This window comes from Psittacula echo, assembly GCF_963264785.1.
Source record: "Psittacula echo genome assembly, chromosome: 1".
In the NCBI taxonomy this organism is placed as follows: Eukaryota; Metazoa; Chordata; class Aves; order Psittaciformes; family Psittacidae; genus Psittacula; species Psittacula echo.
In genome coordinates this window covers 113558127-113578213 of record NC_137735.1, presented here as the reverse complement: position 1 = coordinate 113578213, position 20087 = coordinate 113558127, and the positions used below count along the sequence as shown (strand labels likewise).

Below are 20087 nucleotides of genomic sequence, written 5' to 3'. Positions count from 1 at the left end.
CAACTCTATGACACTGCCTCAAATGTTAGGATTTGTGTCGGCCAAACTGAATGCCAGAGAGAGACATTCCTGAGACATGAACCACTGCCACCATAAAGCAAAATAACGTTGGCTGGTCTACAAGAGGACAAGGGACATGAATAGGATCTCCAAGATTTCTAAATGTCCAGAATAGGATGCACTGTGAAAGGTTTATCCATGGGAAGTCACTGCTGAACACCATTGTTGTAATGTAGCCAGGTGATTTATCACAGCTGTCAAATGATGTCACTTCAAATAGGGAATTGTAGAGCTGGTCTTTTATAAACCACTAAACTGAAATGCAAACACTAAGGTTACAAAAATGCTGTTTGAAATCCAGATAGACAGTCAGCTTGAAAATGCTGCAGGGGAAAATATTCCTGTATAATATATGTACTGTAGCTCTGCGTCTCTAAACCAGGTAGTATCTGGTTGCCATCACTGGTGGTGGACACAAGCTATATGAACCATAATCCTCTTTCCATCTGTTTGGCACTGCCTTCCCTAGCGCGGTCATTGTGGTGCTCCACAAACAGGAACTCAAAACTTTTGTCCCCACCTTGCGCTACTTGACTATGTCTCTGGGCTCACTGCTACTTTTCCTGCCACTCAAATAATGTGGCAGCACTGCATGAGTTAAAGAGAATACAGACTGCAGGGCAGGCATATTTATTGCAACAGCAGATGCAGAAAAAAAGCAATAGCAAATATCTTTGGTTCATAGTTTGTTCAGCACTCTTTAGCTCCTTTCACATTTTATGAGATGAATTACCAAAATTAAACATTTCAAAATGCTGAGATTTTATGACACTTATAATAACTTCTTTAGCAGTATAAAATTCTTGGATTCAGGCCAATTGCTTTAAAGTCTGTTCCCTTCTGGTGCATGTGATGCTGACCTGTGTGTGTTATAGGAGATCTTAAGGCAAAGACTGTGCTCCATTTTACTATTCAGAGAGCAAAGCAACGCAGCCTTCTTGGTTGCTTATCTGCATGGTGCCTCTTTCACTTCTGCAACTGAATATATTTCAGTACCCTTCTAAGCAATGCTGCTTATCATTCTGATTTATCCATTGCCTTTCTTTGGTAAGACTTTTTTGCATCTTGTGGAAACACACTTCAAGGTATCATTACTATAGAGGCACACATAGAAGTGTAAACTTGAATCCTATTACTATTCACCTTTCATAAGCCCAGCATCTTCTTCCCTCCTTTCCATTCCAGTACCCAGCACAGGATTTCTATGGAGAGGAGATGTAGAATAGGACGCATCTTATTTTGTTACACACTACTGGATTCCCTGGGAACATCCATTTATTAGAGGAGCCTAGACTAGAAAAACATATGGGAATGACATTTTGAAATTGAGGAAAAAAACCCCAACCTATTATCATTGGTGCTGAGTTCAGTGTAGAAGTTGCAAATACTTGCAAATTGTCTCTGGCAACCGAGGCACCATTATGATGAGGAACATGAGTCTTGCAAACTTCTTGATGCATAAAAGATGTTTCAAAACAAAGAAAAGGAGGATAAGAAGAAGTCCAAGAATTCTATGAATGGATTTCAGCACAGGAGCCAGAAGGCAAAAAAAGAGCTGGAAGAATGCTTGTGACAACTTGTGTTAACTTTCACTCGAGTGTCTAGATTCAGAGGAGTTTGGAACAAGGAAAACAATGTACAGGAAAATTTGCTGTAAATTGTGCAGAAGGAAACAGACCTCTGAAGAACACTAAAAGTACTGGTGGCTTTTTGGAAGTCCCCACTGCACCCTTTCCAGAAAACAGGAGTAATTTCCTGTCTTCATTTGCAAAGATAGGTGCATTTAGCAGATAAGGTGGCTGTGACAGAGTTATGCTGAATAAGTAAAAATTATCATGCAAAAATTGGCAGAGGCATCCTACTAAAGATTTTGTTTTCCCTTAATAACACAAAAACATTAACAAAGATGCAGCTCTTTCCTATCTTTGGCTGTAATACATGATTTTTTCTGCACTGTATTCTCTGATTTAAGAAAGAGCAGGACAAATCCCTCCTCCTGTTTTTCTGAGCAGTATAGACACCTCCTCCTTATCATGGATTTTGAACAAGACATGATGAACATCTGCCACTTGCAGCAAATATTGATCAGAGTGTTTATAAGGCTCCTCCACCTGCCGTTCAATTTCCTAACAAAGCCTTTCATTATTATTCTACAGTTACTCAGAACAGTCATACAGTTCCTTTCTCCAACACATTTGCTCAGCAAAAGGCATCATTAGCCAGAGAAGCAAAAAGATGTCTGGATCTCCCAGAGTGACAAAAGGAATGGATGACATCCATTGCAGTCTGGGGAGCAATTCTTATTTTTGTTGCAGTAAATAAGGCTGAATTTCTAAAAAACCTGTCATCAACTATTACATACCATTCTGCATTAATATCTGTGAACTTTCCATAGTAATCAATGAGGCTTTGCAGAAGCTTGAAAAAATACCTTTTTTTCCTGTTTATGAAACCTGACTTTGAGACTGAAATATAGGCACATGTGTCCAGCCACAGCTTCCAGCACAAATCAAGGTCAAGAAAGTTCCAAATCTTGAAGTATTTTCAAAGTGCTGCTGTACTGGTTATTTGTTGCTGAATATTAAAACTGTAGTCCGTACAGATGCTTTGCAAAATTTACCATCCTAAAAGTCCCAGCATAATTAATCTTCATCCCAACCAGCCACAGGAATTACTCAATCTCCATCTCTTCCTTTTCTGCCAGTATTGGTACACCACCATTGTGTCTCTTTCTAATCCTTTCTCAGGACACTCCACTGTTGATTTCTGTTGTGTTTCCTCCATACAGCTTGGCAGCCATTTGAGATAGTGGTAGCTTAACACCAATGGGGTCTTGAAAATAGCTACAGAATAATAGCAGAATCGCAGTAGGTTCCTATATCCTGCACCTGGGTTAGGGCAATCCCAAACGCAGGAGAATGGATTCAGAGCAGCCCTGAGAAGAAGGACTTGGGGGTGTTGGCTGATGAGAAGCTCAACATGAGTGGGCAGTATGTGCTTGCAGCCCAGAAAGCAAACAGTATAATGGGCTGCATCAATAGAGGCATGGCCAGTAGGTCGAGGGAGGTGATTCTCCCCCTCTACTCTGTTCTCATAAGACCCCACCTGGAGTACTGTGTGCAGTTCTGGTATCTTCAACATAAGAGGGATGTGGACGTGTTGGAGTGAGTCCAGAGGAAGGTCACAAAGATGATCAGAGGGTTGGAGCACCTCTCTTATGAAGACAGGCTGAGAGAGTTGGGGTTGTTCAGCCTGGAGAAGAGAAGGCTGTGTGGAGTCCTTAAGCAGCCTTCTGGTACCTAAAGAGGGCCAACAAGAAATCTAGAGAGGGACATTTTACAAGGGCATGTAGTGACAGGACAAGGGGAAATGGATTTACATAATAGGAAGAAGGGTGGTGAGACACTGGCACATGTTGCTCAGAAAAGTTGTGGCTGCCCCATCCCTGGCAGTGTTCAAGGCCAGGTTGGACGGGGCTTGGAGCAACCTGGTCTAGTGCAACATGTCGCTGCCCATGGCAGGGGGGTTGGAACTAGATGATCTTTGTGGTCCTTTCCAACTCAAACCATTCTGTGATTTGTTCCATGAGACAGTGGCCATGGAGCATTGCCTGGAAGAACACCCTCCCAGCACACGGTGGTAATCAATGCACAACGGTGAGTATACAACAAGTCACAGGGAAACTACAATGAATAGATTGTACAGATACACATTTTTACTCTAGCTAGCACACATTTGGTTATTCCCAAGAAAACGTATTCTAAAAGCTTTTCCTTGTAGATATGGAAACAATTTCTTAGAAACAGTCCTGCTCAGTCATCAGACCTGTTCAAAACAAATGAAAAGCACACATTTCCAGAAGCAAGTAAGGTGACAAAATGTGGCTATGTAAGACTAATCTAATGAAAACAATTACAATTACTTAAAGGCAAGAAAATAATTAATTTAAAGATATCTTGAATCTTACAATGTCCACATGATGGCCTAGTGAATTATTCCTACCAGATTAAAGCAAAGGTGGTAGCAGGGCTATGGGTAACCTTCAGTAACATCATCCAAAGAAATCTTCAGCCATGTAGATTTTTTTCTACATTATTATTGGATGCTGCTGAAATTTGTGTGCATGCAGGGCTCAGCAAAGGGATATGGGCAGACTCTTACTAAGGGAAAGACTCCTCAGTACTGGATTAAAAGAAATTACAGAATTCACTTAACAAACAGCTTCAACTCTGTCTAAGAAGTGCACCTTTCAGATTTATTATTTTTAATCTTTCTTTCCAAGTCAGACTACTTGCTTTTATTCAACAGGAAACATTCCTAGGTATTAGATGTGTCAACAATTACATTACATATATAAGTTACTAACATAATGGGTACTTCTGAAACCTAATGCTTTATACATAGGTTGATGTGAAAATGTGAAAGGTATTAACTTTTGGGGAAATACATTATTTTATATATATATATAGTCACCTGAATTTGATTAATATGTAGCTATGTATTATGGAGTATATGTTACAGTTGAATACGTATGCAGAGAACCATGGAATTTCTCACATTTATAGGTGTTTATATTCCATTGTATGTTTTGTTTTCAAAAGAACATTGCCTTTGTGTTCATATGTCAAGACTACTGCTGAAAACAGAACTTATGTTTATGCAGACCTGGGTCTTGCCTACAGTCAGAAGTGGTAAAGTTAATTCACAGAGCTTTCCTGTTGTGGATATATGTATATCAATATAAAATTTAATATGCATAAGGTAATGTTAACTTGTTTTAGGGAGAAGAATAAAATATGCCAAGATAAGGCACTTTACTGTTAGTAGGATGAGCATATTGCACTTGGCTGTACTAGTATTACACTTCAATCTAAGATGCATAGGTGAAGAAAAAAAAATCATGCCACTAAACAAAATAATTATGCCAGTGCATTGTGTCATGAAAACCTCTCTTTCCTATCCATTTCTGAAATAAGTAAAATTCTCAGGTGGTTAATTTCATGGCAGAAGTAGTAATAGCTTGTGCACTGGAGATAAGTGATAATGAAACACCAAGGTTGCCTGTTTGGAGAGCTCAGGATGCCAGTGCAAGGAGAGACACTGGATAGCAGTAAAGGCAGTGAGTAAAAGCGCTCTTTTCGTCTGTTAGCTGAGATGATGAGGTCCTTCGTGTGGCACCGGGATTACAGGAAAAAGGAAGGGAGAGTTATGGGTTCAGTTTTAACAGGCCCCTGTCTGTGGTAGAAAGAGAAGTCAGAAACAATGTGGTTTGTGCAAGTTTCTGACAACACAAAGACAAAATAAGAAATAAAAAATGCTTTTTGGGCAGGGGAAACATCTCTACTTCTCTACTTGACAAGGAGAGCAAGAAGTTGCTTCTGTCAAAATTACTTACAACCCCTATGAATGAAAACAGAATTTGCCTGGATTTTGCAAATGAAGAGAGAAAAACCAGGGAAACACCTCTTTCTGTGCCATTGGGCTCTGTTCCAAATGGGGCATGGGCTTGGAAAATCCTAATAATAGCAGCAACTTGTTCATCGAAGGAGCAGCACCACCATGGCAAAGCCATACCTGGGCACAGGGAAGTGCTGGCCAGGTCACCTGAAGCTGGGCCTAGCAGGACAGCAGCACAGTGTCCCAGGAACCAGGGGGACATGGAAGAGGTTTCCAAACTTTGCACCTTCAGAAATAGATGTCCTCATTAGAGAAGCGATCCCTGTCACTCCGAGTCCTCCTGTTTGCATCCTGTGAGGCTGGAAAAAAATAGAGGCGAAAAAAGGCGCATAAAAAAAGGCGAATAAAAGGCGAAAAAATAAGTGGGGACATAGCGCGGAGGTGTCTTCTCGGGGAGCTAGGCTGGCAAAGCTGGGGCCCTGGCAGGAGCGGGACAGGAGACGGCGACCGGGGCGGGGCAGGGCAGGGCGCAGTCCCGCTGTCCCGGCATGTGAGGGAAAGGAGGCGCTGTGAGAAACTGCTGCCTGTGTTGAGTTTCGTGGGAGCCGCATCCAGCCCTGAGCTAAAAGCCGCGGCAGCTGTCCTGGCTGACTGACAGCCGCTTTCCGAAAGGACATTCTCCCCCCGGATATTATAGCCCACAGCCGAACAGGTCTGAGGGTGGCTTGGGAGAAGGCAGACGGGATTGCTTCGACCTGACGGAGGAAAAGAACCCAAGGGAGCATCAATGAGAGTGGAACATAATAATAACAAAAAAACCAGCCCAGTACTTCAGACCTGCGGAGGTTTAATGGCCAGCAACAGGTGGCTGGAAGTGCAGCGGCTTTACGGCTGGGATTCCCTGGAGCGGCGCGCTGGGAAGTGGGGCGGCCCTGCCTGGAGAGAGGGGCTGGAGTCCACGGCCGCATCCGGGCGACGGCGGCGACAGGAGAGGGGACCCGGCTCGGGACCTCACAGCAGGCACCGCCTTCTCCCGAGCAATCCGTGCTGGCGCCGCCGCCTACAAGTTCCGTCATGCCCAGCGCCGTCGCGGTCGTTGCTGTCGCGGCTCGCTCCCTCCTGCCGTTGCTGCCCGCCCACTGTCGACGGCGCAAGCGCAACGGGAGGCGGCGTCCGGGGCAAGTCTCCCTAATGTAAGATGGTGGCCGGGCTGGCAGCGGAGCGCCCCGAGCTCGGAGATTACTGGTCTCTCGCGTAAAGGTCGTCGGAGCAGCCACTCAAGCGCCCGGCCGGCCGCCGCCGCAGGTCCCGTCCCAGGAGCGTCGCTTCGGTTTTCTCCCTCCCGTTTTTCTCTTTTCTCGCCGCCTCTCTCCTTCCCTCCCCACCCTTCTCCTCCTTTCCCCTCGTCTCCTTTCCCGCACGCTCACCCACCCACCCGCCCGCCCCCGCCGCGCCGGGCAGCGTGAGGGAGAGCCGCGCACACGCACCGCGGGTCGGGCAGGGAGGAGGAAGGCGGGTGAGTGCGAGCTGAAGGCCGGGCTGGGGAAGGAAGGAGGGAGGGAAGGAGAGGCGGGGGGGGGGGAGTCGGGCCGCTGTGACTACGAGAGCGCCGAGGCTTCGCTGGGACGGCGAAGGCCTCAGCCCACCCCCCGGTGCCAGCCCCGGCGGCGGGGGGGACGCGCCGGTCCGCTGCCGTGCGCGGAGGACACCGGGCCGTGTGGGGAGGGCGAGCAGGCGGCTCCTCCCCGGGGTCGCTGGGGCCGGGGGCTCTCTCCATGCAGCTTGCCGGGGGAGGTTGTGTTTATTTCCTCCCTGCGCAGCGTGGGAGAGCCTCTGGGCCGGGCCGGGCCGCCGGCCGGGCGCGCGGGGGGTCGGTGCCCCCGGAGCCGCTCGCTTGTGCCGGGAGAGGCCGGAGCGGCTGGGCGCGGGGATCGCGGCGTGATTCACTTAGGATTTGCGTGGAAATTTCCTCTCTCCACTTCTTCCTTCTCCCTGGAGCTAGGCTCCATTTGTTCTTGTGATCTGCACTTTTTTTTTTTTCCTGAGAGAGGCAAACAGATGGTAAATGGCAGCCTCTTATATTTGGTGTTATTTTGGACGGTCCGTGTAACCTCCCGAGATTTGTGTGTCAGTAAAATAACCGGTACGTAACTTTACGTCTCCTACTTGCAAAATCCTAGAAGCTCTTTTCATTTTGTGCGTTAGCAGAAGCAAATGACAAGGCTGCATTCAGGTTCTCATTCTACTTCCAGCGACGGTCGTACAGCTCTACCTGCCAGTCTGAAAGTGAGCTGCTGATGCCTTCGTCTGTACAGTAAAAGGGGAGGGAAAATACGCTAGATAGTTATCTTAAAATGCTGCGTTACTGTACCTGAAAAGATTTAATTGTCCATGGTTTATATATTTGTGTCAGTATGGTGATATCAAGTACTAGTTCATAGGAGAAGCAATTCTCTTTAGAGCATATGTTAATGTAAGCAATATCCATCAGCTAGTTAAAACTGTGGAAACTCAAAGCCTGCAGATGTTAGCTTACTTCTGCCCAAAAGTTCTAGAAGTTAATGTTGGCCAGTCACATGTTTACTGAGCCCATACGGATTTTCAACTTGCTGTGTTTTATTTGTGTGTATTTTGTTTTGGCTTTAAAATGCCTTGACTCCAACATCTTTTTATTTTGACTCCACATTCTTGTAAACATGGTGACTGGCACTAACAGAAGAGAAGCTCATACCAAAATACAAATATGTAGAAGAATAAAATTCCTTCTAGACCTTTAAGCTCCTTAAAAAAAAAAAAAAAAAAAAAAAAGGAAAAAGAAGAAAATAAAGTATACGTTCATGAAGAGCAGAGAATAAAATAGCAGTTTGTCTTGAGAGGGTGAATTAGTTTCAGATGGCCTACAAATACTCAAATATACTTCTAGTTTCTTAGCATCTAGTAATGTGGCAAACTCGTGCATGGTCTAAGATCTGTTATATCTTAGGCTTTTGGGATTCTGTGATGGAGTTTCTGTTTCATAAGCAAGATGAACACATGCAAGCATTTAGAAATGCTTAGCAGTTGAACTTGGCTGAATTGAAACAAAGTTCATTCTAGGGGTAGGGATTGTTTTGGAAAGGGGGAATGCAATGATAAACTCATCTTGACTTTTAACTTCCATGTTTCTTCAGGTGCCTCTTAATTAGCTTTTCAAATGGATGAGTCTTGGAGGATCCTAACAGCTTGTCCCTTTATAGAGAAAAGGTGGTTAGTGCCTATCAGGAATAGGGTTCTATGAATTTCTTGGTACCTTTTCGTCAGAAAGTTTAAGAACAGCTATATGGTGCTCACTAAATAAAATGCTTGGGTTAGTGAAGCTGATGACAGGATATACACAGGTACATGGCTTTTTTGTTTAGTTAAAAATATTCATTATAAACAGGTACATGATGTCCTTCATGGCTGTTGTTCAGGAAAGTTAGGATATTCTTTGTGAATGAAATGTTTTGAAATCACTGACCATGATCTTCAGTGTGGGCCCTGAAGGCTTAACTCCGAGAACTATTTCTCAAAATTTTGCTTAACTCAGAAATAAATGAGGTTGTTTCAAACAGGCAGTGTTTTGTAAGCGCAGGTAACTGTGAAGTGAATGATTGTAGATTGCATCTTAGGCATTGGACGAGTAAATTTGTTGTTCTGTTAGGATGAGGCTGATCTATAGGCCTTACCCCATGTTGGAAGGAAATTAATTGCTCAGCAAGACCGCTAGGATCAAGAGTTCTTCAACTTCCACATGGTGAACAGTGTCTCAGGTTGTACAAACCACCTTTTGTCCTTGCTTGCAGCTATTTAGTATTGCTGAGAACTTGAGTAAGTGCATGTGAAAGACTGCATAACTTACCTTTCTTTAATGTCCTGAGTGTTTCAGCTCTTTAAAGATGTTGATGCTTTCTTTGCTTTCCAGTGTCTAACTTTCTTCCTGCATTGTCCCATTTCTATTGGATAGAAACCGGGTGAGGAGTCAGAGATCTGTGAATAAACAGACCCCCATCTCTCTGTGCCCCCCTCTTCTGGTTCTTGGAGAATAGTCCAGGAATTTCTTCATTTCAGGAGGTTGGTTAGCATTTGTTAACATTTCAGCAACTATAAACACTTGACAGACTTGGAAAATGCAGTATAGCAGCAAATAGTGTGGTATGGCTTGAGATGCCCATGGCAGGGGGATTGGAACTAGATGATCTTAAGGTCCTTTCCAACCCTAACTATTCTATGATTCTATGCTGCTCAGACCTTCTGGATCTTCCTGTAAGCAAATTGGGAGGGCAGTATGAGTATCTATCTGGAAATACGAATATAACCTCTGCAAGTAAAAACATGTATGTATTTTTGCATTAAACTGTTTAGGTCAGTTAGGTGCATGTTTGTATCAAAATGGGTTTTGTTATGTCGTGCCATAAACTTTGTGCTTGGTTTTGTCAGGTGCTATTTTTCTTGTGTGAGTTTGAAAAGGGAATCCTTACAGTTTTTTTAAGAGTAGTATCAAAGATTCTGCTAATTTAGTGAACATTTAGAATACGTATTTTTGACTGACTTACTATGCCGGCTACACCAGCTTAATGGAAATAATTATTTTTTAAACTAGTGATTTTCACGTAGTATTAAGATAAGTATCTCTGGTGGTGGTGTGTGTGGTTTTGTTTTGATTCTTTTTTTCCCTTCCCCTTCACTTTTCTGTAAACATGACAACTCCAAGGTATTTCTTGTAGGAATCTATCATTTTAATGGAGCTTACAAGTGTTTCGTAAACAGACATGTACAAAATAACACATTCATAAGCTCTCATGCACATGCTTTGACAAATTGAGAAAGCCTGCATCCAAAGCCATTAGGAGGGTGCAGGCAAAGACAGCGGCACTCCTCCTCATCACTTTCTTTATATCCTGAAAGCTATGTACTGTGGTTTTATTCTGGAGCTGGACATGTTAGTGTTAATTTCATAATGATTAATCAGTCATTTTTGTATTTTATTAAGAACTTCAACTGTTGCTTCAACTGTTGGAAACTGTTGGTTTCAAACTGGAGAAAGGTGTGTTGGGGTCAGCATAAGGGTTTGTTTTGGTTTTTTTTTTTTTCCTTTTAGTCACCAAGTTAAAAATCAAGGTAGATGTAGAGATACAGCAAATGTGCTACTGAACTTGGTGGAAATGGAGCTTAGGTCTTGGCTGAGGCTTGTGCCCTGAGCAGTGCTGTCTGGTTTTGATCTGGTTTTTTGGTTTTGTTTTTTTTTTTTTTTTTTTTTTCAAGGGAAGAAGGGAAAACTTCAGCTGTCTGTGAGTGGTCTTACAGCATGCTGTGATCCCAGCATCAGTTTATTCTGTCTTGCAGCTATCTCAAGAAGAACAGATGCCTAATAGGAAATGGGTTCCATTTGACTGCAATACCTGATACAAAGTAACTGTACTTCTAAGCGTCTTGGTTATGGGACTACTTCAGCACGGTTCCTTGGACTGTCCCCTTCTGGGCTATGCGTGTTTTGCTCATCACAGATTAGCAGTCCTTGATTGCTGGAAGGTAACATGCAATATCTATTTGATTGCGAGCATTTATTATTAGCACTAGGAATTTGGGGTGGTGATTTCGTTTTTTTCAGAAGAGATGAAGTGCATAGGGAGAAACTGAAAATGACAGCACGCTTCCCTTTCTTGACATTAAATTTCTTCTAATGAATTTTTCAAATTCTGAAGAGAATCTCAGGAGATTTATAGGAATGACCAAAAAATGTGATGGAAGTGAGTGTTCTCTGTGGTCTTCAAGCAGTGTTTCATCCCTGGTTTTACTTTGGCACATTTTTAGGCCTTGTTTGAGGTGGACTGCAACTTAATCTTATGTTTCAGACTACTGAGCTCTAATCTCTTCCTTGCTTCACAGAAGGGGCTTTTAGTTTTCCCAGTGTGTGTTCTTAAGTGGTTTCTTCCATGCAAGATTTGATACAGAGAAGTAATAACTTAAAGGGTAGCAATCTCTCTCATTGTAGGACAAAATACACTACATAGGAAGACTCGCTACCAGTTTCCCAATTTAATGCAGTGGAAAAGCAAGAAGCTGGGCAGTTTGTTTCAGGAACACTGAATTCAACAGATGAACTTTATTAGAAAGGAGGCTACATGTTGTGTTTTGGTTTCAAGTTTCTATGACCAATGTAGATTTGATGTGAATCCTGTTTGAACCATGTATGTTAATTTTAAATTGCAAGATCCCCAAGATCTTTTTCAATTTTTAATCACAAGATTGGTGTATATTAATTTTAAACTGCAAGTGTGAGATATTGTACTTGAAGGTGGAGTAATATGGTTACTTCTAAGCCCATCTCCTATTACATGTTACAATAGTACCATCTTTAAAAAAAATTAGCAAAATTTGAGTGCAAGAATGGGAGGAAGTAATTCAATTGTATGTGCTTTGGAGCTGCCCACCTGAGGGAGTTTGTTATAGAAGTTTTGATGAAGGTAGTGTCCCAGACAGGGAAGCATGTGATAGCTCTGTTGTTCAGAGTTTCTGTTTTGCAATACAGCCTAGAAATTTAGAAAAATAGGATGAGGAAAGAAGTACATGGCACAAATCATTAGATGTGTGAAGAAAGTGTTCATGTATCTTCTTTCTCTTTCTCTCCAAATGTAATAAGTGATGATAGGTATATGTAGCTACAGCTGTGCCTGTCAAAGACATAAAACTTCTACACGATCTGTAGAAGTTACCTTGGATTGTTGGATGTTGCAAAAATAGAAGCTACTCTCTTTGAATAGCTACTGCTCCATTACGTGTGACTTCTTCCTTTTTTTTTTTTTCTATTATTGAATGAAATCTAGAATTAGTCTTCAGTATCTCATTCATGAAAAAAGTGTCCTCTGAGAGCTCTTAAACTAGCATACAGTGGAAAGCCTGAGCTTGCTAGGTCAAAACTAGTGTTTATAGGTCAACTTGAGTGACAGTTAATTTGAATGCATTTTCCCCAATCAGTGTGAACTGTAGGGGCCCCTAAACTGTTGGAGTTATGTTAAAAGCACTGGTCTGAATGAGAGAGGCCCAGCAGCATTAATCCAATTTGTCTTAGTGACTTAATTTTACTGCCATTTATCATATAACTGCTGCTGCGTTGAAGGAGCCTGCTTGCATGCACCTCTGTTGGTTGCTTAGTAAGTGAGTCCCTTTGCCTAAGAAAGTAAGCTTTCGTTTTACGAAACTTCATCCTAGGTTAAGGGTCAAGGAAGTTGTAACTGAGGAACCACATTTGATAAATTAATTATAGCTTCTTCCCATCTTTGAAAGTTTCTTTGCTAATACTTTCATTTAATAAAACATTTAACATTAATGTGGTTTCAGAGTTAGTGGCAAACTGGTTCTGGAACATCAGGTGGTAAGTCTGAAACAAGGATGAACACTGGTTTTCTTTTACGTAACTGTTAGTGTACATTGAAAATATGGAGGAACAGCTGGAGAGTTTAAGGAAATACCAGCTTTTATACTCATCTGACTGTCTTGTGCACATAGAATCATAGAATCATAGAATAGTTAGGGTTGGAAAGGACCTTGATCATCTTCTGGCTAGATTACAGTTTCATTTTTGTCTTGAATAGTAGTTGTACTTGAAAGCATGCTTCAAGGTAGGTCTGTTCTCATGTTCTCACTAGCGTAGTGGCTTTCTACGCTAATTGAGCCCTTTCAAAGCCATTAATTTCTTAATTCTTTTGCTCATGGTCTCATTCTGATTTAACCTTGGGGCTCGTGATTCCCCGGGGGTGGAGCAGTGTCATACCTTGTATGAGAGCTATTGCTTTGGTTACTACTATATAAATACATAGCACAGTGAAACTTGGTAAGAACCAGCTGCGTTGTGTGACCATGTGACTTTCTGACAGTCTTAAGAGAATACCATGCCTTAGGCAGAAACTGCTTAGAATTGGTTCTGTAGACAAGAGTATCTCATTTTTGGAAACCAGTTAAGTGTTTTTGAGTTTGAGGATCAAAAAGAGAACTCCATGCAGCCATCTTTATAAGGAAGCCTTCAGGCTTCTATTTTTTTGAGCTTAGTTATATGGAGTATAATAAAAGAAAAAATCAGGAAAATCAGAAAACAGGCTCTTAGAAGTAAAAAGCGTACTCTGTCTCTCTCTAGTTATCATTAATACCAGTTACCATGAGTCTTTTAAAATTCTTTGCACATATGTATATTAAACTATTGAGTAGAGTCAGAGCAAAATTTGTTTTCAAACGTAATTTGGTAGGACAAGGTGAGACAGGCAGGTTCCTTTTGGCACTTGCAGTGCTGTAGTCATCCATACTTAATAAATAAGCCACTTGCTGGTTGAGAGGAGCAACCAGCTGCTGTTTCTGCTGTGTTCAGTGTGTGCCAACTCTGAAAGTGTGGTGAAGGTAACTTCCATAGAGGTGCTGTGCAGCAACTTTTGACAGTACCATTTTTTCTGAGACTTATAGGCTCAGGAAAGACCCTAGTGTATGAAAGTACAAGAAAGGAGAAGGATTTGGTGTCACTGTTTTGGTGGTGGTGTTTGTATTTGGTTGTTGGGTTTTTTTACTAGCTATAAAGCCAGATATTAGAGCATCCCCTCAAACAGAGCTGACATCAGCTAGAGGAATTTTAAGTGTAGTAGCAATTTCTTCATTGTCTTAAGGCAGTTATTTGAATTTCATATGGGTTCTGGTTAGTTCGCCTCTCATGTGGGCTTTTGCTTCTGTAAAGGAACTGTATTCAGCTGCTCTTGATCAGCAGAAACTTGGAACTGTTCCTGTTAGTATTAAAAAGTCACAGCATTTAAAGAATATTCTGGGCAAGTGCATTTGTCGTCAACTTGAATTTCTGTGCTTTTTATAGCATATATTTGTCATAGTCTGACAGATTAGTTGTTTGGGATTTAATTCAGCGCTCTGCACATATCAAATGACTTCATAACTTCACCTGCCTGAGTTAATGCAGCTCCATATAGTTGAGGTAGCAGTAGAAGGAATTTGTATAAAGCCAGTACTACACATCCTACTTAAGTTTGAAAACTGATGCTCTGCTTTTGAGTATTTTACTAGATCGTTTCTTTTAGAATACTAAATTAGTTTTCCATTTCTGCCCAGCGTTTTTAGAAAATGACCTGGAAAGCTGTTTCCCCAAGATACTTCTTAATGTTCTTGCTTTCCTTTTCTTCTTTTTTTCTTGTAAGACAATTGTTTTGTATGTGACTGTCTCTAGAATTTGTTTATGACAGCATATATGTTATCTTCAAGCAGTTACACATTCTGTTCCCCACTGGGATAAAGGTGTGTCCCTGAATGCGGGTCCTGATCTTTCTCAGCTTTTGTTGTTTAGTAACAGATACATATTTCCCTGAAAAGTAGAAGCAGAAGATTGTAGCTTCTGTACAAAATATGTTGGAATGGGAATTTATGATGTGAGTGACTATTGCATAAAACAGCTACTTTTCTGGATTTCTAGTAGGTGTGTGGAGGGAATGATAGATCAATTCTCACATCCTCTGAAGTGTTTCTAGGTTAAATGTTTGAACTCTGGTTTACTTTTCAAATAAAACTTCATTTTTTGTAAATACAAAATGGATATCTGCTGTAATACTGCAACTTGTTTTGACCAGTTTTAGACTGGACTATGTGTAAGTGTTTATATCTTGTTATTGTTTAATCTGTGAGTCCTTAAACTTTGTAGTTTTTATCCCATTGTGGAACACAACCTTCATTTGAAAGCAGTGATGCAATGTTCTTATCTGGAGTCCTTACACTTCTGTGTTTAGTTACAATAAGCATAAACCAAAGCAATAGGGTTTAGTTCCTTCTAATGTAACTTCTACCCTTGGGACAGTCTTGTGATTGTAGTTTCCACATTCATCTTCATTTGTGCAGATTTCAGAATTTCTTATCTTTATTTGTCTGATAAAAGTGAACCATAATCGATAACTTCTGAAAGTTGTTGCCTAAAATACTTAGGCTTGTAATTCTGAGCTCTGCTTCGTACTGATTTCTATGATTACAATCTTATTGGCTAAAGAATGCAGAATTAAGTGTAATCTTCTACCTTATCAGAGGTATATTTTATAGAAAACTACACCGTATGCTGAAGTAGTAGAAAGGTTGGGAATAGAGTGGCTACTTCAGAAGTGAATTTCACCCTGTGATTCCTAATATTTCTCTTTTTTGTCCCAGCAGTGTCTTCAGGAAAAAAAGTGAGCACAAGGGAGAGATTCTGTTCTATTGTTCTGTTTTCCAGTTCTACATTTATGGGGTGATGTTTCTGTCTGGTTGGTGGTGTCCCCCCCACTCCAAAGTAAAACTCTAAGTATTCTCTTTAGAAGGCAACAATAATCCCATAGTGTGATTGAATGTGACTGTGACATGATAGACATTTGTACTATTTTCTGGTGATACAGATGTCTGTGAATCTTCTTGAAGCGGCATCCTGTTCTTGTCTGTCACAAGCAGACGATGTCCTAAGCACAGTATTCTTATTTTCTGTACTTGCACTGAACTTTAAATCAGTGTTTTTCTTCAGCCAATAGAAGTGGTAGATCATAGGATTTATTTGTTAGTGCATTTTAATTAGATATACTTTATTGTTTGATCCAACAGTTTTCTGTTAAAAAAGTAAATTGCTAAAATACTTTTATTGTCTTGAATTATGTTATAAAATTCCAGATTTTAGAGAAGCTTCAGCCTTTGCCTTTTTCAGCATAAAACAAGAAATAAACCAGAGGCCCAACTTCCATCTAACTCCTGATAGTGCCACAAATTTGAACGCAGGATGTGTGCTGTGTTTGCAATCAACTTTACCTTCCAAGTATACATCAGGAAAGCTGAAATGCTTCAGTCGTGCTTTTTTTTTTTTTCTGTCAGGCTTTGCAGTTACTAACTACAGGGATAATGCTTTAGTTGCTTGTGCACTCTTGAAAAATTCTAAGTGTAAGTACCTCATGTAGGCCTTATGTCACTTTAAAGTAGAAATGTATTAAATTTCTATTGTAACTTTACAGTTCCACTATATTGTGTGGATTTACACACAATACAACACACCTGTATTGTGTGATGGAAGTCTTTAAGTTTTAATAAAACTTAAATTTTTTGCACTTAATATTTCAAATGCAGGCTTTTTTCTGAGGGAAAGAAAGGCTGGCACACATCTTGATTACTGCTACAAGGTCTGAATTAAATCTTTGGATACATCTCTTCTTCAGTCCTTCCCCTCTTGTCTCTGGGATTCATTGACTGACAAGTCATGGCATGGATTTTCCAGTAGTCAGTGATTCCTAATGTTACTTACTTCATCAAAGAGTGAGTGTCTCTCTCTGAAGAGCTGATGCTGTGCTGAAGTGTGTCGCCATTAGCCTGATAAATAACTTTGCAGGACCGGATGGAGAATTGGGAAAACTGATGTAGGAACTTTTGCTGTAATTATCAGTAAGGCATTATACCTTACCCAAAATTTACTTCAGATGCTGGAGTTCTTGTGGCTTCTTTTTTAATGTCTTTCACTTTTTAATGGCAACTTAATGATTTAGACAGCAGCCTTAGTAATGTACTGTTATTCTCCTTCCAGATCTATTTCTGATCTACGTATATGCCCTTCCGTTCTGGGCATCTTTTTCCTATGTATCCCAGTGTATGTGTGTGCCTGTAAAACTTCTGCTCTTCTGCACAGGAGATGCTATCTCTTCAGGTCTGAGGAACTGTAGTGAGCCTAGAAAGGCGGTGTACAACTCATTCAGCTTGTACTAGAACAGACTTTAGTATGAGGTCTTAGCTCCTGCAGTTAAATCTGGGGAAGTGCAGGGATGAAGATCAAAAGCCACTGTGAATGAAAACTTAACATTATAATAGAAGGCTTATGTCTAGAATATCCATATGATAAATTTGCTAAAATTCTGGTGATTGTTAGGAAAATGAGTTTTCATCCTGCAGAAGAGAAGGCTTTGGGAAGCAGAGGGAGCTAATAATAACCTTCCGATACCTATGGGCAGGCTATTGAGAGTACTCAGACAGGGTCTTTATAGCAGTGTGTGTGGAAGGCAGGCAAGAGACAGCAGGAATGCATTCAAATAACTGCATTTAGGACGAATATGTTCTACCTTGGAGTGGAACAATCACTGGGACAGATGAAAAGTTTGGCAGTCTCCATCCTTGGATGTTTTGATGCCCAACTGGATACAGCCCTGAGTAATTTAGACTGATCTTGCTAACCTTGCTTTGTGTAGAAGGTTGACTGGAGAATCCTGGAGATCTTTTCCAACTGGAATTATTCTGTGATTCTGTAGGAAAAAAAAAAAAATCTTTATGAGTATAAAGTTGGCTGTGTTTGGGCTTGAAAGTAAGCATCAGGTAATGAGTTTGTATTAAAAGCCTTAATGTAGATAGTGTGCCTTCAGTGCAAATGCAGGAAAGCTTTTGAACTTAAAGGTGTTTCTTGATGTAAACACCAAAGCTTATGGGTGCAATACAGAAGATCACTGAATCTCTTGCACTGTCAAAGGATGTTTGTTGTATTCCTGCAGCAGCAGGAATAAAGTTGGACAAAATTCTCAAAGTGGTAACTTTTCCGTACACTGTCCATGGTACTGCAGGTGCAGGCGTTGCCCTTCTGCAATGGTACTCAGTCTGAGAATGTGCTGGAATGAAAGCGATTCAGTATTGATGTTGGGGTAGGTTGTGTGTGTAGTGGGATTTTACAGGTGTTTTTCTTCCTTGCTTTCCTGTAAGGTTTTACTTTTTGTTTCTCCTTTGGGCAAGATACTTCTGTTCAAAGCCTCAGGAATGGGAACAGCACTATATGTGACTAAATGCTTGTTCCTGTAGTTGTGTGCCTGCAAAAAGTAGGAGAAACAGACTTTGCATTTGTTGGCTAAAAAGCACAATTTTATAGGAGGTAATCCAAAATAATTTCTGCAACTTGTAACTACAAGTATGCTATAATTTGTCTTATGGCAGATCTTGGTCACAATTTTGTGCTTAAACTAAGACTTTTAGGTAGCTTCCTAGTGGCAGGATTATGAACAGTCACAAATGAAAGATATATTTAGATGTTGAACACTGTTAACAGTGGTTCACAGCTTCTTCAATCTCCCCTGGGAGAACTCAGGCAGTGAAGGAAATCTGGTCCTAGCATCCTAAACTTATTTTCTTCATCTCTGCATTGTACCTATGGATAGTGTCCTTTGTGCTAGTTATTCTAGATTTTGCACATATTCTTTCTCAAGGTTGTGAATTTTGTTTTGGTAACTAGAAAAGTATGTTTAAACCCTTTATGTTGATATCACTGTTAGAGGAAAGCTGAAGTACGCGTAATTTTTCAGTACCTTTAAAACCAAGATACTGATCAGTAATTCTCATTCTTTTAGCTCTTTTATACTGACTTGTGATGGTTTAATGACACTTTCAAACTAAAATTAATTAGGGATTGATGACCTAATAGAGGTGTTTGTAATCTATCCATTAACTTTGTAGAATGCTCTAAAGAAAGAGAGTGTGTTTGAGAGAGCTTTTTGTGTGTCCAGTAATAGTCTTCAGATCTTTGTCAGTCAAACAAGTTCAGCAGGAGTAATATAAATCATGAAAGTGTACCTTAAATTTGGCATGTAGGAATACGAAGGCAGTTCATTCTTCAGGACTTTTTTTTGGCTTCTCCCCACAACTGGTAAGTCAGTGTGGTACAGTGAGGTACTGTGGGTACTGGAGACCTGGACTCTGACAGGTATAAAAAGTAGTTTACGTGTTGTGGTCAGCATTGACCCTGAACTAGATCTAGGTGTCAGCCAAAAGGTCGGAGTTCTAAAATACTCAGTGACTACTGGAGAAGGAGTGTTCTGCAGACAACATAATTTTGGCATTGTTTTTGAAGAGGAGCAGAGATGGTAGACAGGCTCTTCACCTAAATGTATCAGGCTTGTTTCTTTTGTTCTTGGAAATGTTTAACAGAACAATATCATTTTTTATTGTTGTGAGTTGTTGCAGTTTACTTTCTGTATCATCTATCAGTAAATTACATTTGGTACTTTGGCTGTTGCTAGATAAATTGAAAATAAAATTTAAATAATAATGCCTTTCTCCACCTAGAAACGCAAGTGTAAATTTTTTCTGGAGTAAGGTTTTAGAGGAGGAAATCTACATATACCATAAGCAGGTCTGCATCATAGTCCTTTTACAGGTAATTAGTATGAGAGCCATTCTGGAAGATAAAATGCCTTTTAAAGGTTGAAAAATGTTCAGAAACAGACCCTGTCTGTTTTGTGGAGACAAATTAGTAAATTAGTAAATTCCCAAGCATTTTTCAGTTCCAGTATGTCAGATTTTTTTTTTTTTTTCTGTGGAACGTGTGATATGGTAACAGATTCTAGCAGTACATGACTGTAGCCTAGTACATGACGTCACCTAAAATACTCGGCATTATTTACATACCTGTGTAATGGGGTTTGCCACCTATACCCCAAATTTGTGTTGCACTGTGAGAAAAGACTAAATGCAAGACTTGTAAACACCTTTAAATAGGAAGTAAATCCTGAAGTTGGGATGTTCAGCAACCATAATGCTGCCTGTTATGCATACCATGTGGTGACTTATAATAGATAGTTTGGGGATTATTTTTTTTTTTT

At 40.7% G+C, this 20087-nt stretch overlaps 1 protein-coding gene across 5 annotated transcripts in view; it reads left to right on the top strand.

Annotated features, from left to right (window-relative positions):
* Positions 1-6637: 6637 nt before the first annotated feature.
* The window catches only part of CNOT4 (CCR4-NOT transcription complex subunit 4), an 84327-nt gene continuing 70877 nt past the window's right edge, over positions 6638-20087 (top strand). For 4 of the 5 annotated variants that reach the window (XM_080616204.1, XM_080616201.1, XM_080616206.1 and 1 more), the window contains exon 1: positions 6638-6973. The gene's annotated coding sequence lies outside the window, so the exon portion shown is untranslated. Of the gene's footprint in view, positions 6974-10821; positions 11008-20087 lie in introns of all 5 variants that reach the window. The other variant, XM_080616202.1, reaches the window with a different exon arrangement.